Below are 16929 nucleotides of genomic sequence, written 5' to 3'. Positions count from 1 at the left end.
TTATATATACATCTGGCAACTGTGTTGCCAGAACATTCTTTATCTTCTTCTTTATTACTTTTTTATCTTTCAATTGATATAATTTTACGCATTAACTTTAAAATGTAACAATTAATTCATTTCATTAATTAAATAAATACTCATATATAAAAGTGGCGTCAGAAGTGTATTTAAAAATGAGCCTTACACCGCAGGATTTAAAAACAGTGTTGGATGCGCTAGCAGGAGCAATCCGAGGAGATGTGGAGGAGGCTGCACAGAATGCTGCCGCAAATACAAATGTAAATCGTTCGTTGTCACCAAAACCGCCACCGGTTAGTATTACGGAATATAAATCCTCAGTACAGGATTATTTCACACGTGCAGACTGGGCATTACAGTTGAGCAAGGTTCCAGATGCGGAACAGCACAAGTTCGTACGTGTACACATGGGGCCAGAGCTTAATACAGCGCTAAAAATTCTTGTTAGCCCAAAAACATCAGACTCGCTCAACTACAGCGAAATAAAAAATATCTTGATTCGCCATTTTGATGGCATAAGGAATAAGTATGCAGAATGTATCAAGTTCAGGCAAAACAAACAAGAAAAGGGAGAGCCGATTTGCAAGTTCGCACTTCGGTTAAGAGAAGCGGCTGTACACTGTGAGTATGGAGAAATCTTAGATAGAATGCTACTAGAGCAATTGTTGTATGGCGTAGAATCACGAGTTATTTGTAATGAAATTATTGCAAAGAAACCAAAAAAATTAGCTGAAGCATACGAAATTGCGCACACAATCGAATTAACACAAAACGCCACAACAGACCTAAAGTGCACAGAATAGATACAAACAAGCCAGCCAACGTATAAACTGGGATACGCACCAGTTAAAACAAAAAGAAATACAAATTCTAAAAACCCGAGTGGCGAAGAAACGATGCAGAGGGCAAAAGAGAAAGGGTCCAATTGTTACGAATGTGGGTGGGCAGCACCTTAGAAAAGACTACAAATTTAACAATTCCAAATGCTTTGCATGTGGAAGAGTGGGCCACATCGCCAAAGTGTGTAAGACCAAATTAGTTAAGATTTCAGAGGATGAATGTGAATCACTTCAAAAACTAAACAGTGTTAATGCATGCAATACAGTAGATAGAAAAATGGTTCCTATATATATAGATGGGAAACAAATTCAGATGGAATTAGATACGGGTGCACCATGTGCAGTAATGAATTGCAAAACGTTGCGTTCGATTAAACCGAATTTTAGGTTGTTAAAGAAAGATCGACGATTTACAAGCTATACGCGCCACAAGGTGAACTGCATTGGACGGGTCGTAGTAACTGCGACAATGGAGAAAATTTCACGACGACTTAATTTGTGATACACTTTGCGGCCGAGAATGGATACCGCAATTCGCACGAGAAATAAACTTCACTGAACTGTTTTCATCGACAGCACCAAAACTATCAATAAACCAACAAACGCGACTGCAACATCTCATTACACGTTTTGAGGACATCTTCAGTACGACAACTGGGAAGTTGAGTGGGCCACATGCAAAAGTAAAGCTCAAAGCGGGTGCAACACCAGTTTTCGCGCGAGCGCGAGATGTATCGATGGCGCTGAGAGAGGGTATGCCCAGGAAATAGATCGTAAAATTCAGTCAGGTTTTTACAAGAGAGTGGAGCATTCAGAATGGGCCTCAACAACACACGTAGTAGTAAAAAATAATGGGGGTATTCGCATTACCGGTAATTATAAGCCCACTGTCAATCCAAAAATAATCATCGACGAACACCCGATTCCAAAACAGAAGATTTGTTTAATAAAATGAAAAACGCTACAATATTTTGCCACTTAGATATAACAGATGCATATACGCATTTAACAATTGACGAGGAGTTTGCGCATGTAGTGACATTAAATACAGTGACGCATGGGTTAATACGACCTACTCGTGCGGTATATGGAGCAGCAAATATTCCAGCTATCTGGCAAAGAAAAATGGAGACTGTGTTACAGGGAGTCCCAAATGTTTTAAATTTTTTTTGATAATATCTTGGTGTTTGCTGAAAACTTCGAGCAGCTACTGATAGTTTTGGAAACGACACTAAATCGCTTTAAATCACATGGTTTGCATTTGAATAAGTCAAAGTGTATCTTTGCGAAATCATCGGTGGAGTTCCTTGGCCACCCCAGAGGCGAAGCGGTACTAAACGCCCCCAAGCCAACGACTTTCGAAGTGCAACAGCTGTTTTTAGGAAAAACAACGTATTATAGCGCATTTATTCCAGATTTGGCCACAAGTGCACGGCCATTGCGGGATATGCTGAAAAGAGAGAAATTTTACTGGACTAAGGAGGCAAATGCGGCGTTTGCCCTATTGAAAGAGACCTTGGTTTCACCTCAAGTGTTGATGCCATACGACCCAACACTACCTGTACTACTGGCAAAAGACGCGAGTCCACCAGGACCAGGAACCGTGCTTTCACACCGTTTAGAGAACGGGACCGATCGGCCAATTGCATACGCAAGTCGAACATTGAATGCTACAGAACAACGCTATCCACAGATTGACAAAGAGGCATTGGCAATTGTGTGGGCGGTTCAGAAATTTTTCAAATATTTATACGCACGTCATTGGACACTACTTACCGATCATAAGCCATTGTCACAAATATTACAACTTGAAAAATCACTTCCAGTATTATGTATAAGTAGAATGGCGAACTACGCAGACTTTTTAAGCAGATTTGATTTCGAGGTAGTGTGCAACAGCTCAAAGGAGAACGCGAATGCCGACTATCTTTCACGCGCCCACTTTCAGCCACCGAAATCATTACAAATTAAGCAGTTGCAACAGACAGCCATGACGAATCTAGACGAATATGATGAGTTCGACCACTTCATGATTCGCCAAATCAACCAATTACCACTAAGTTCAGAACACATAGCAAGAGAGTCCAGAAAAGATGAACGAATGGGTAAAATAATTAAACTACTGGAAAGTGGCCAGTGCTTGAAAAGAGCAGGGTACAAATCCCCAGAAGTCAATTATAAGTTGTCCTCCGGATGTTTCACGTTCGAACATCGTGTTGTTATTCCACCAAAATATCGAAACAAACTGCTTGACAATTTACACACGGGGCATTTAGGAATTGTTAAGATGAAAGGGATTGCTCGCTCATTCATATACTGGCCGGGCATAGACAATGATATGGAGAATATTGCGAACCAATGTGATGCATGTGCAAGACAAGCAAACAAACCGGCAAAAAGTGAGCATCGTCATTGGGAATACCCCAAGGGACCATGGGAATGTATTCATATCTACTATGCGGGAGCGATGTTGCTGGTAATCTCGGACGCATACAGAAATTGGTTAGAAGTGAAAGTTACTAAAGCTATAACAGCAACGGCGACAATTGTGTTGTTGGACGAAGTGTTTGCGGCTTACGGCGTGCCGCTAACTGTCGTTTCTGATAATGGAACAAATTTCACTTCTGCATAATTCAACAACTTTCTGACAGCAGTTGGTGTTAAATATCACAAATATTCAGCGCCGTATCACCCAGCAACTAACGGACAAGCAGAGCGTAGCGTACAAACAGTCAAGAAAGCATTGAAAGCGATGGGTACTACGAATAGTTCATTAAAGACAAATTTGAATGAATTTTTGAGGCAACACAAAAACGAACCGCATGCAACCACACGGTCATCACCAGCACTACTATTTATGGGGCGACAGTTGCGCACAAGGTTGAATCTGATTCGAACAGAGGAAATTTCAAAGAAGGTAGAAGAGAAGCAATACGTAAAGTCCAAGAAAACTATTAGAGAGTTTGAACAAAATCAAAATGTTTACTTTTTGTCTGGGAATCCACGAATTTGTAAGTGGCTCAGGGGAACCATAAACGCACGTCTAGGTGATCTGCACTATGAAATATTCTTCAAAGGGAAAAGTGTAAAATGGCATGTGGACCAAATACGCAAAGCCCCGATTGGACCTGATAAAACAGCTCGGGAAGTTCATTATTACAAGGCGAGGCTGTCAACCGAAGACAACACTAATGAAACCGAGGAATCAGCTGAAGTAGATAGCACTGAAGCAATAACGCAAGCGGTGGTTACTGAAACGGCGCAAAACGAATCGTGGGGATGGCAAGATTTTGAAGGATTTGCTTCGGCCAATAGTACAATAGGGCAAAAACCTACATCGACACCGCATACAAAACCCGAAACAAGTAGGATACCTCAAATTCCACGGAGATCAACCAGACAGAGAAGGGCACCTGTCGGATACTCACATTAGCCCTTGAAGAGGAGGGAAAAATGTTATGTATGAAACGAGATGGCAGCGCCACGACAATAAATTATATATATATATACATCTGGCAACTGTGTTGCCAGAACATCCTTTATCTTCTTCTTTATTACTTTTTTATCTCAATAGATATACTTTTACGCATTAACTTTAAAATGTAACAATTAACTTATTTCATTAACTAAATAAACACTCATATATAAAATACAGGAAGGAGAGATGATGGTTAGTTGATTTTGAAATCCCAAATCGGTTTAGCCATTCTTGAGTTATGATTTATTTTTACTTCGTCGGGATTCGCTGCTACTCTATTGGATGGTGGAAGAACAGTGCACTCTGCATTAAAATTGCCGTTGAATGTGCAGATATGCTTATATTTATTGATTGGTCACTTTAAAATTTAATCAATATTAATTAAAATGTAATTATCTTCAAATTGACAGGTGATTGAACATCCCACGTGCAATATTTCAAGAAATTCTGCGATGGCAAAAGTTTTGCAACAAGCAGCAATTATTCCATTGGATGAATGTACAATGATGCATAAAAATCGCTGGAAGCATTACACCGTACAATGCAAGATCTACGTCAGAATCAAGAAATTTTTTGAGGTGCATTAATATTATTGTCAGGTGATTTTCTACAAATATTGCCTGTGGTTCCACGATCAACACCGACGGATGAGATCAACGAATGTTTAAAGTTGTCTCTTCTGTGGCGACATGTGCAAAAATTGACATTGAAAATAAATATGCGCGTTCAATTCCACAACGACCAATCTGCAGATCGGTTCTCGAAGCAATTGTTAGATATTGGCAATCGAAAAGTTCGAGTCGATAATACAAATGGATTGATTACATTGCCGAACAATTTCTGTACCATTCTCCAATCAACAGAAGAGTTGATTGAAAGTGTGTGTCCAAATATTGTTCAAAATTACAGGAATCACATTTGGTTGAGAGAACGCGCAATACTGGCACCAAAAAAATTACACGTCAATGCAATCAATTATCAGATTCCAGAAAAATTTCCAGGTGCAGTGACATCATATAAATCTGTTGATAGCGCAATGAATGCAGATGATGCAGCGAATTATCCAATTGAATTTTTCAATTCATTGGAACCACCTGGTATGCCACCGCATTATTTGAATTTAAAGTGTAAGATGACCGTCGTGGTCATCTTTATTCTTGCGTCGTAGTTGACGCAGGTTATCGCCCAAACGCTTTAACGCAGCTTAAGTAAGGCACACAATATAAATTGCGTAGACTTCTCGCACGCACACCGCTTTCAATACCAAAACAAGAAACTGATGAACTTTACTCTTTAAATATAGTCTTTTTAAAATTTTATTTGTTGAATATAAAAATGTTCACAAACTTGGAAATTTAATATATATGTGAGCTGCTGAAAACTTTTGCTTCTTGACGAGTTGAATGCGCGAAATTAATTGGCGTCATTCAAAGTGACGTTTATGAAGGTAACCCTCATTGTGAGTGATTGGTGTGGTCAAAAAATTGACGTGGTTAATATTTAATGATTGATGTTATGGTCACTCAACACTTATCATAAGGGTTGCCTTACATCATCCCCCTTTGGAAAAGAAGAATTGGCCAAATTCTTCTGTCCCAAACGTGATGTATTTTATCTTAATAAAAGTTTAAGACTGTTAAACTAAATTTAAATCTACATCTATGTTTAGATCTAAATTAAAAATGAAATTCTAAAGTCTAATTCTAAAGTAGGACTTAAATTTAATTTTTATAATTAAAAACAATTTTTTTGTGTTTTAATTCTACTGTATGAATTAAGTTCTTAATTTTTAATGATTGTTTAAATTTATTTGATTTCATTGTCTTTTTTTCAGGTTTGGAAGAAAAACATTTTATTTCTAATTTAACAATAGAGATTAACTTTAAATAATCTTGAATTTAAAAATTTAATTTAATTAATTTTTCTTATTCTATTTTTATGTACTATTTTTTTCTTTTTCGTTTCGTCATCAATTAACGTGACGTTTACGCCGTCAATACCTATTACGGTATACGGACCAATATAGATACTACTATGCTTGTCGCGGGGTTCTTTTTCAAGCAATACCTTGTCAAATACCTTGACAGATATTGGTTGTGAACTTTTGTTATATCCGGTTTGATTTTTTAATTTGTGTTCTGTAACTGTTTTATTCGCTAATTCGTGAGTTTTTTGAAAACGAAATTTAACTTCTTTCGAATAGTTTGCTATGTTATAAATCGGGTCTATTTTATCGGTTTGCAGTTCTTTTGGTAAATTAGCTGTTTTGCCAAAGACTAATTCATATGGTGAGAATTTATTATCGAATACTGTGTTTGTTGTTGTGTTGTGAAGAAAAGTAAAATATTTCAAGTAAACATCCCAGTCGGCAAAATTGGGATTTAGAAAAGATCTTAAATATTCATTGAAAACTCTGTGATTTCGCTCTACTGTGCCAAGAGTTTCATGATGGTACGCTGTGGAAAATTTATGTTCTATTTTTAATAATTTTGTTAACTCTGAAAAAATTTCATTTTTGTATTCGGTACCTAAATCGGTTTTAATCGTATTCATAATGCCATATATTAGTATGAAATTTTCAAAAATAGCTGATGCGACCGTTTTTGCACTTTTGTCAGGTATCGCAATCGTTACTAAGTATTTGCTGAGATCGCATATAATGGTGACAGCGAACTTGTTACCATTATCGGATTGAGGTAGAGGTCCTATAGTGTCAATGACAACAATGTCGAATGGCTTACATGGTGTTTCGGTTAGGACTAAATTTTCTTTTGTTTTTGGCTTAACCTTATTCAAAAGACATTTTTCGCAGTTTTTAACAAATTTCGCTATATCGCGCGTCATGCCTTTCCAATAATATTTGGTTCTGAGTTTTGCATAAACTTTTTTGCTACCGAAATGTCCTCCTAAAATTGGGTCGGTATGGTAAATTGTTATTAATTGTTGTTTTTTGTCTTCGTCTGTCACAGTTTCTACGGGTTCGGTTAGGACGATTTCTAAGTGTTTTAAAATTTTATTCCCAATGGTTTTCAGATCTGATATCGAAAAATATTTAAAAAGATTATCATTTTTTTGCAATTCAATTATATTAATATTGCGCTTGCCAGCTTCTTTTTGTAGCTTCAAAAGTAATTCATCTAAATGTATTATTTTGTTAGCACACGCAACCTTAATTAACTCAATCTTTTTGTGTTTTAAATGCGCATTTAATTCAAAATTCGTAATTTTACCACTTTTATCATAACTTATTTGGGATTTTACTCTGGGTATTTTCTTTGAAAATTTGTTTGAAAAATTGTCATAAACTTGTAATTTTATGTTTTCTTTTACTTTTTCTTTGAGTATTTCTTGTTGCATTAATTGTTTTTGTTTTGTCTGTGATCTTGTCTGTACTGCTAAAATTGATGTTCCTGAATTTTTTATTTCTTCTATTGTGATGCGAGAGAGTGCATCTGCTCCTACGTTCGTTTTACCTTTTATGTATTCAATAGTGAAGTTGTACTCTGCCAGTTCAAGTCTGATACGTGAAAGTTTTGAAGAGGGATCTTTCATATTGAACAAGTAAAGTAATGGACGATGATCGGACTTGACTGTAAAGTGTGTGCCATATACGTATGGTCTGAACTGTTTTATTGCAAAAAATATAGCTAAAAGTTCTAACTCAATTATTGATTTCTTTTGTTCTGAATTATTAAATGATTTGGACGCGAAACAAATTGGTAAGTCAATGCCATCTTTATTTTGACTTAAAATGGCACCACAACCAATTTTTGAAGCGTCGACAGTAATTATAAATTCCTTTTTGAAGTCTGGGTATTGGAGAATTTGAGGAGAAATTAAAGATTTTCGAAGTTTTTCAAATGCTATATCACATGATTGATCCCATTTAAATTCCACTCTTTTCCTGCTAAGTTTATTTAAAGGTGCTGCTATGGAAGCAAAATTTGGTATAAACCTTCTGTAATAATTGGCGAATGCCACGAATCGTCTTACTGCATCTTTATCGCAAGGTTTCGGATATTTTTTTATTGCAATTATTTTGGAATCGTCTGGAAGTAGGCCTTTTGACGAACATTTGTGTCCTAGGAAAGTGACTTCTGAACGCATGAAGTTGCATTTTTCGGGATTGAGACGCAAATTAAATTTTTTGCATGTTTGAAAGACTTGTTCTAAATTTTTAAGATGGTGAGCTTCGCTACACCCAATGACTATAAGATCATCAACATATAAAACGGCTTGGTTTGGAGAAATTCCTGAAAAGGCAATTGACATCATTCTTGAGAATGAATTCGGAGCTACGTTTAAACCAAATGGTAAAACTTTCCATCGAAAAGCACCACGATCAGTGCTGAATGAAGTGATGTCTCTAGAATCTTTATTTAATGGGATTTGGTGAAAACCTGAATACAGATCCAATGTAGAAAAATATTTGGCTCTGCCTAGATTATCAAGAATATCGTCTATTCGTGCAAGTGGGAATTTGTCTGCTATCAATTTTTTGTTTACGGCTCTAAAGTCAACACACATCCTGTAGGATTTCTGTCCATTTGGATTTTTCTTTGGCACAAGTATCAATGGACTATTATAGTTGGAATAGCTGTGTTCTATAAGATCGTTTTGCAATAAATTATCAACTTGTTTATTAATTTCCTCTCTCTGACAGTATGGTAAACGGTAGTTTTTTATGTAAACAGGATTTGTATCTGTCAATCGTAATTTCTGTTCATAAAAGTTGTTAAGTGTCATACGATCGGTCTTTAGTGCAAAAATATCATCATATTTTAGACATAAATCGAGAAGTTTTGGTTTGGCATAGTTTGGCATTTGTTTTTCTAAAATTGATTTTAATTCCTCTGACCTTTTCGAATCTTTTGAAAGATCATTGATTTTATACACGTTATAGTTGGTGATTTCATCCGTAACTATGTTACAATTTCTTACGTATTTTACCTCGTCAGTGACGTTTAATACCTTTATTATCGGATTGTTAGTGTCAACAATACACTTTGCGGTGAACACACCACTACAAATTTCCTGTGCGTCTATAAAAACTGGATGTTTAGATTTTTTCAGCTTAAATAAGCGATAAACTTCGCATCTAGGAGGAATTATCAATGTATTATCGGTTGTATTATGTAAAATTGAAATTTTATGAATATTTTTGCCAATGCCAATTGTTATGCTCTCGTTTGCATAGTCTATGATGCAATTGTATTTTTTCAAAAAGTCTTTGCCTAAAATACCATCTGACGGTATGTTGAATTTGTCATCTACTACATTTAAAGTATGTGGAATTGAAAAATTTGAATAAAAAAGTTCTGTTTTAATGGTACCCAATGTTGAAACTGTATCTGTCGTAACACCCGTTATATTTATAATATTGTTGTTATTTATAGAAACATTTTGTTTTAAACTTGAAAGTTTTATAATTGATATATCAGCCTGTGTATCTACTAAGAAAGTGCATGTTTTAAAAGAGTCATTACAATTCAGTTCGATAAAATCTGAGTAGTTCAGGTTTAAACAATAAATTGATTTATTTTGAAAAACGTTATTTAATTCAGATTCTGGTCCCCCAGTGTTCGCTCCTGAGGGCCGTTGGCGTTTAAAGTGCGTACACTAGCGTTATTTGTAGTATTTGAACGTCGGTTGTTGTTGTTACTGTTGTTATTGCTGTTGTTTCTGTTTACGAGCCTGCTATTGTTATTTCGAAAATTACCATTATTTCGCGAGCCATAATTATTGTTGTTATTATGCCTATAATTGCTATTGTTGTTTCTGTTAAAATTGTTGACGGTTTGTTCGACTGCCATTTCGTGCGCTTTTTCCTGAGTCATTCCTTCTATAACTAATGATCGTTCTAAAGCATCGGAGAGTTCCTCAACACGTTTAGCGAATTCAGTATGATTATTATTAAAAACTTTTAACGATGCAATTTTTCCTGCAACAACTTTTGAGTTGTCAGGTTTTATTCTACCTTTTAATGCATCTTTTATTTGTTGAATTGTTGTTACTTCATTTGGAATTGCCTCACGCGCTTTCTCTTCTAACTTGGATTTTATAAACGAAATGAAAGTATTTGTCAAATTTTCTTCCATCAAATCTTCTATCAAAACTATTTTATCTATAAAGGATGCAAGTGAAAGCGGATCGCCGCTGTAGTTTTCTCTAATTATGGATGCACACATAGTAATAAAAGTTTTCTTTTGCTCTGAAGTCGCCATTGTTGGTTGTTCTTCGCTAATTGTGTTTAAATTATTATTGTGGAGTGAATTGGAAAATCCAGGGAAATCCTCAAGAAAAGATACGTGACTTTTTTTAATAATACTAGCTTTGTAAGCTGAAGTTGTCGATGCGTCGGATAATTCTTCCTCAGTGTCAAAATCAGAACTTGGTTCGCTTTCTTGTATTAATTCAGAAAGATCTTTGGGTATTTTTATATTGCAGTTAATTCTAGAAAAACATTTAGTGAGTTGTTCTCTGCACTTTGACAAACTTTCGGTTATTGAACTAGGTTTATCTCGATTTTCAAAATATGAGTTTACTTGTATTATTATTTGGTTATAGCTTTTAATTAAAGCATCTTCGTATTCTATTGATTTTTTCGCTGAGATAGATCGGTTATTTAAAACTCGTTTAGTAACTTTAGTGAAATTAGAGCGTAAATTTTTGAAATTGGAATCAAAATCTGACATTTGACAACTGACATCTGAAAACTTTATTACATTTATTGAAATTGTTTACCTCCGTGGCAGAAAAAAAATGTTTCCAAAAAAAAATTCGGAAAAATGTTAGATTAACGCTGTAGGCACTGTTTATACAAGAATGAATTTGAAACTATTCATTCGCTCAGTAATTGTGGTTTGTAATTTAAAAAAATTTTTTTTTGTTTAAAAATCAGAGAATATTCGAAATATTCAAAAACGATGAGTTAATTGGTAAATGGTAAAGATTCGCATATTCAAAAGCACTGTATTTAAGACTTATTTTGTAAATGCAAGTGAATGTTGAAATATTTTAACCGCACTGTATTCGTTTAATAATGCAAAGAGAAAAAACTGTTGGGATATTTGAAAGACACTGTATATAATACACAGTTTGAAAAGAGCCGCAAATGTAAGATATGTTGAAATATTTGGAATACACTGTATTCGTGTGATGCTGCGAAGGAATTGTTAACTATTTGAATGGCACTGTATTTGTTGCAAAAAAATGTGTAAATGTTTATGATATTCACTATGTTCAATTTCCGAAGAAATAATTGGAAAAAGGGAAATTAAGCTTTCACCGATAAAATAAATTTTCACCATTACCGTTATGTGACTGTAACCTGTCTATATTGATATTTGAAGTCAATGAGAGATTTCAAAATTGATTAGCTTCGAATAATTATCGCAAACTTTTGGCGAAAAGATTTGATATTTTTGGTATTATACATATAGAATTGATGTATAATTTGCGTTTCAAAAAGGTTTTAAAAAAATGTTTAAATTTGAAAAAATATTTTTCCGATTGTATTTATTACGAAGCAGTGTTCGCATTTAAAATAAAAAATTCAAGTTCCATGTTAATGTTTGAAAAAGAAAGAATATAGTAATATATGCGTGATAATTTGCATGTGGTGGGCGTATATTTGAAATTACTTTGTTTAATGTACATTTGAATTTTTCGAAATTTGAATGTTTATATTTCAATATAATAATTTTATGTATGTAAGTAATTTGAAAAGTTCAATTTCGTAATTTAATTAGTTTAACATGTTATTGTCTTTAAAGTAGAAAAAGTATGTTGCTACATGCGTAGTAAACAAATGTTTAAGAAAAGTACGTTTATAATCAAAAGTGTCAAATTGTGTTGCTACATGCGTAGTAAACAAATGTTTAAGAAAAGTATGTTTATAATCAAAAGTGTCAAATTGTGTTGCTACATGCGAAGGCTACATGTGTATTACGAAAAATTGTTGCTAAGTTTATAGTATACATGTATATATATTGAGAAAGCCAAACTACCTACGTATGTACAAAGTTAAAATTTTATATACGTATATATTATGGTACTGTACCACCTTTTTTCTGCTTTGCTTGCTGCCTTTGCTTGTATACTGCTGAAATTTGTTGTTGTTGGTGTTGTCTTCCGTTGCTGCTGTTACCCACTGATGCTTTTTCTGCTTCTTTGCCTCTCATTCTTGCTTCTGTCTTTTAGCTTCTTTTGCTTTGTCGAATTTTTGTGGATGAGTAAATGGCTTGGGGTTATATTTAACCGCTATTAACGGTGCTCTGTAAAGGCGTCACAGGTGGTTGTGTTTTTAATATCACCGTTATGGCATGGTACAGCCGATTAAAAATTAAATTTTTGTTCATATATACATATGTATATGTATGTATGTTCCAGCCCATCACAACTTTCTAACACTTCTTTATATTTTCAAAAATGTATATATGTATATTTTCTTTTATATGTATTTTAAATGTAAATTTTTGGGTAAAAGTCCACTTTTCGTTGTAGTTTTGGTTTTTTTTTTGAAATTTTATAATTTTTGTAGTTTTTCTTTTGATATATATATTTGTTTGTACTTTTTAGAAATTTTGTAATTTTTGTAGTGCTTGAAATTTTAAGATGATTTTTTTTTTTTGTAGTCTTTTTGTAATTTATAATGTTTTTGTAGTCTTTTTATGATTCTATGCTACTTCATGTAATTTTTGCAAAGTTTTTCTTTGTCTTTTATATTATTTTACGTATTTTTGCATTAGCACAACCACCACGCACTTTTTTCGTCCATAACCCCACGCACATATATATATATTTTTTTTTAAAACCTTAAATTGATTTTGTACTGCAGGGAATTTTCTTCTTCCCCGGCGCCACCTTTTGCCGCAGGCATGGACACGGTCGCCATGTAAGATGACCGTCGTGGTCATCTTTATTCTTGCGTCGTAGTTGACGCAGGTTATCGCCCAAACGCTTTAACGCAGCTTAAGTAAGGCACACAATATAAATTGCGTAGACTTCTCGCACGCACACCGCTTTCAATACCAAAACAAGAAACTGATGAACTTTACTCTTTAAATATAGTCTTTTTAAAATTTTATTTGTTGAATATAAAAATGTTCACAAACTTGGAAATTTAATATATATGTGAGCTGCTGAAAACTTTTGCTTCTTGACGAGTTGAATGCGCGAAATTAATTGGCGTCATTCAAAGTGACGTTTATGAAGGTAACCCTCATTGTGAGTGATTGGTGTGGTCAAAAAATTGACGTGGTTAATATTTAATGATTGATGTTATGGTCACTCAACACTTATCATAAGGGTTGCCTTACAAAAGGTTGGATCATCAGTTATTTTACTGAGGAACTTAAATGCACCAAAACTGTGCAATGGTACAAGATTTAGTAGTAAAAAATTGGTGACGAATTTAATTGAAGCGACAATATTGACCGGGACAGCGAAAAATGAAATTGTACTCATACCACGTATTCCAATGATTCCAACAGACATGCCATTTGAATTTAAGCGTTTGCAATTCCCAGTTCGTCTATCATTTGTCATGTCCATTAATAAGGCACAAGGACAAACGCTTCAAATATGCGGATTAAATTTGGAGGAGCCGTGCTTTTCACATGGACAGCTATACGTGGCCTGCTCAAGAGTTGGAACTCCAAATTGTTTGTTTGTGCTCGCTTCCAATGGGCAAACTAAAAATATTGTATATCGAAATATTTTGGATTGACATTAATAATTTTGAAATACAATGCATTCATTTCATAAAAAAAATTTATAATCTTTCATTTCTTTTTTGGTTGGTTGCTACGAAGTGCAACGGGGTCCGCTAGTTACTTGTAAATTTATATGCCATTTTTTGGCACTTTGCTCTTCGTATGCCTGTTTAAAGCTACCTAGCAGTGTAGAAACATTGGTGCGCAATGTGTATAATTACGTTTCCAATAGTTCTCAGAGAAGTAATGAATTGAAAAATATAATTGCGCTATTGGAATTGCGGCCAAAAAAGATGCTACGTCCATGTCAAACTCGCTGGATATCTTTAGAGGCAGTAGTAAACAGAGTATTAGAACTTATGTAGGAGTTTATGCGATGGATAAACTTATCGCCTCTTACATTTGCAAGCAAGAAGAAGTCAAATTTAAAGAAGATTATATTATTTTTCTTATTCAACTGTGTGATCAAATTAAAAAGCGTTTTGATTTTAACAATGTGGTTCTACAAAATTTAAGTTTCATGGATCCCAAAGAATTTGCTGGAAAAAAATTGATTATTTGCATATGGTCTTGCAACATTTTTCGCACACAATCGAACATAAAATTGTGCAGGATATTTTATGGCGAGTATAGGGAATTAAAGTTTTTAGAATTTAAGACATATTTTGAAGACATTTCTAAGGTTCCTCCAGAAGTTTTTTGGAAAACTATTTCTACTATCAAAAGAGCTGACTCTGCATAAGCTTTTTCGAATTTATGTGCATTCATTGCAGATCTAATGTTCTGCCACACTCATCAGGGAATGTTTTCTAAAATAAGTTTAACCGAAACAAAAATAAGGAACCGGCTGGAAACTGATACATTAAAAGGAATATTGCTAGCTCAAGATTATTCAAAATTGGATAACTATTCTTGTCATAATATTGAACCGCAAATAAATATGCTAAAAGACATGAACGCGAAAATGTATAACTACGAAACTAAAATGACTGAAGGATTCAAGGTTCGTTTTGAGCTCAAAGAAAAAAAAAAAACAATTGTTAAAATGACTGAAAACAAGTACCTTTTGTGTGTAATACAAAAGTTTTATTTTAAGACGTTTTTGTTATTTATAAAATAAAAGGAAATGAATTAATTTATATGTTGTATGTGGAAACAAGAAATAACAATCAAAGACAATTTTCAGAAAAGCGCTTTTAAAGTTAATATTGCTAAATGAAATCCGGCGATCTCATTTTGATTTTCGACAAATATAATCGCACATCCCCTGGTAATGACCCAACTTCGTCCTAACTCAACTTTGGTTGCTATTGGTTGTTGCCATAGATATGATGATTTTTGACGATTTATTGGGCGGCGTCTGACGACTTGGAAAAAAATATATATGGCAAATATAAGTACCTCTTTTTAAAATTTAATTATATTATTATTTATTTCATTATTCTCATAAGTATATGTACATAAATCGATAGCTTAACTTTACTTCATTACAATATCATTACATATAGGGAATAGTTAGTGACATCTTTATTTTATATAATAGAAATAGTGTTGGGTGTCACATCAGTTTTTGACAAATTCAGTTACATAAATAGCAGTAGTGGGGTGAACAAAAAAGAACACAAGATATAAACAATTTTATATAAAACGAGAATGACATATTTAAAAAAAAAATTGATTGCATGAAGCTCAAGAAACAATTTTAGGAAAAAAGATAAGAGCTAAGTTGTCAGAATTCCTCATGTGAAAACAAAAAAAAAAAAGAAAATTCAAAACTATACAAGACTTATATAATAGTAAAGACATATGTATTATATAACATAGTGCATCAAAATTTCTATCTGGTTGGTATCAAACTCAAGAAGCCAAATTTTTATTTTTTTGAAAAACACAGATCTGGTTCTAATTTCTGTTTTCTGGAAGGGACTTAAAAAGTTTGCAAGAAAAAACAGTGTAAGAATTTCTAAACAATGTTGTTCGAAAAACTGACAAAGAAACAATTTGATCTTCTAAATAAGTCCAAGGAGTAAGTCCGACATGGACAATTAAAAATGTTCTTACGGCGCATTTTTGCAGCACAGTTGATTGATTGATTTTATTGAAGTGAGCACCACCCAAGCAACTTATTCCATATTCTAATTTTGAATAAAATATACCATCATAAACTATTTTCAGTGTATGGTTTGAAACGTATTTTCTGAGACGGTTGGATGGAAGTAAGTATTTTCTTAGAGTTGCGATTTGTTAATTCCAGTTTAGATTACAGTCAATTGTGACTCCTAGATATTTGAAGCAATACACTTTTTCAATTTTGAAGCAGTTAGAGTCACATGCTGTATTATTATGAAAAGAGTACTCATAACGATGGTTGGAGCACTTATTATTATATAGGATATTATGTTTGCATAATGCACTGTGGAAAGTTATATTAAGATCTTGTGATTCTTGAAGTTTTGGACTAAAGCACATTAATTTGGTTTTATTGCTGACAACCAGTTTATGTTCCGCAAACCATGACCGAAGTATGTGAATGTCGTGGTTAAGATCCGCTATCAAATTTAAAGGATCCGTTGAGTCGTATGCAATTCCTAGGTCATATGCAAATGCTTTGACTTTACCCTTTGACTTTCGTTTCACTAAGAGTGTTGCCTATTTTAACCCTTTGGGTTCGATTTCCTAAAGAAGACACAAACCAATTGTATAAGAAGCCACGAATTCCCAAATTGTAAAGTGAAGAATTGTGGTGTGTCGCAAGCTCGGCAACGGAGTGGAGGCACCACAATTGCGTGTGGTTTAAATTTAAAATGAAAAGAAAAAAAAAGAGGCGAGATATATTCCTCGTTATAATAATTCCTTTATTATAGTGCAAAATTAA

This window comes from Eurosta solidaginis, chromosome X (genome assembly GCF_040869045.1).
Source record: "Eurosta solidaginis isolate ZX-2024a chromosome X, ASM4086904v1, whole genome shotgun sequence".
NCBI lineage: Eukaryota > Metazoa > Arthropoda > Insecta > Diptera > Tephritidae > Eurosta > Eurosta solidaginis.
Note: the sequence above shows the minus strand (reverse complement) of the source record.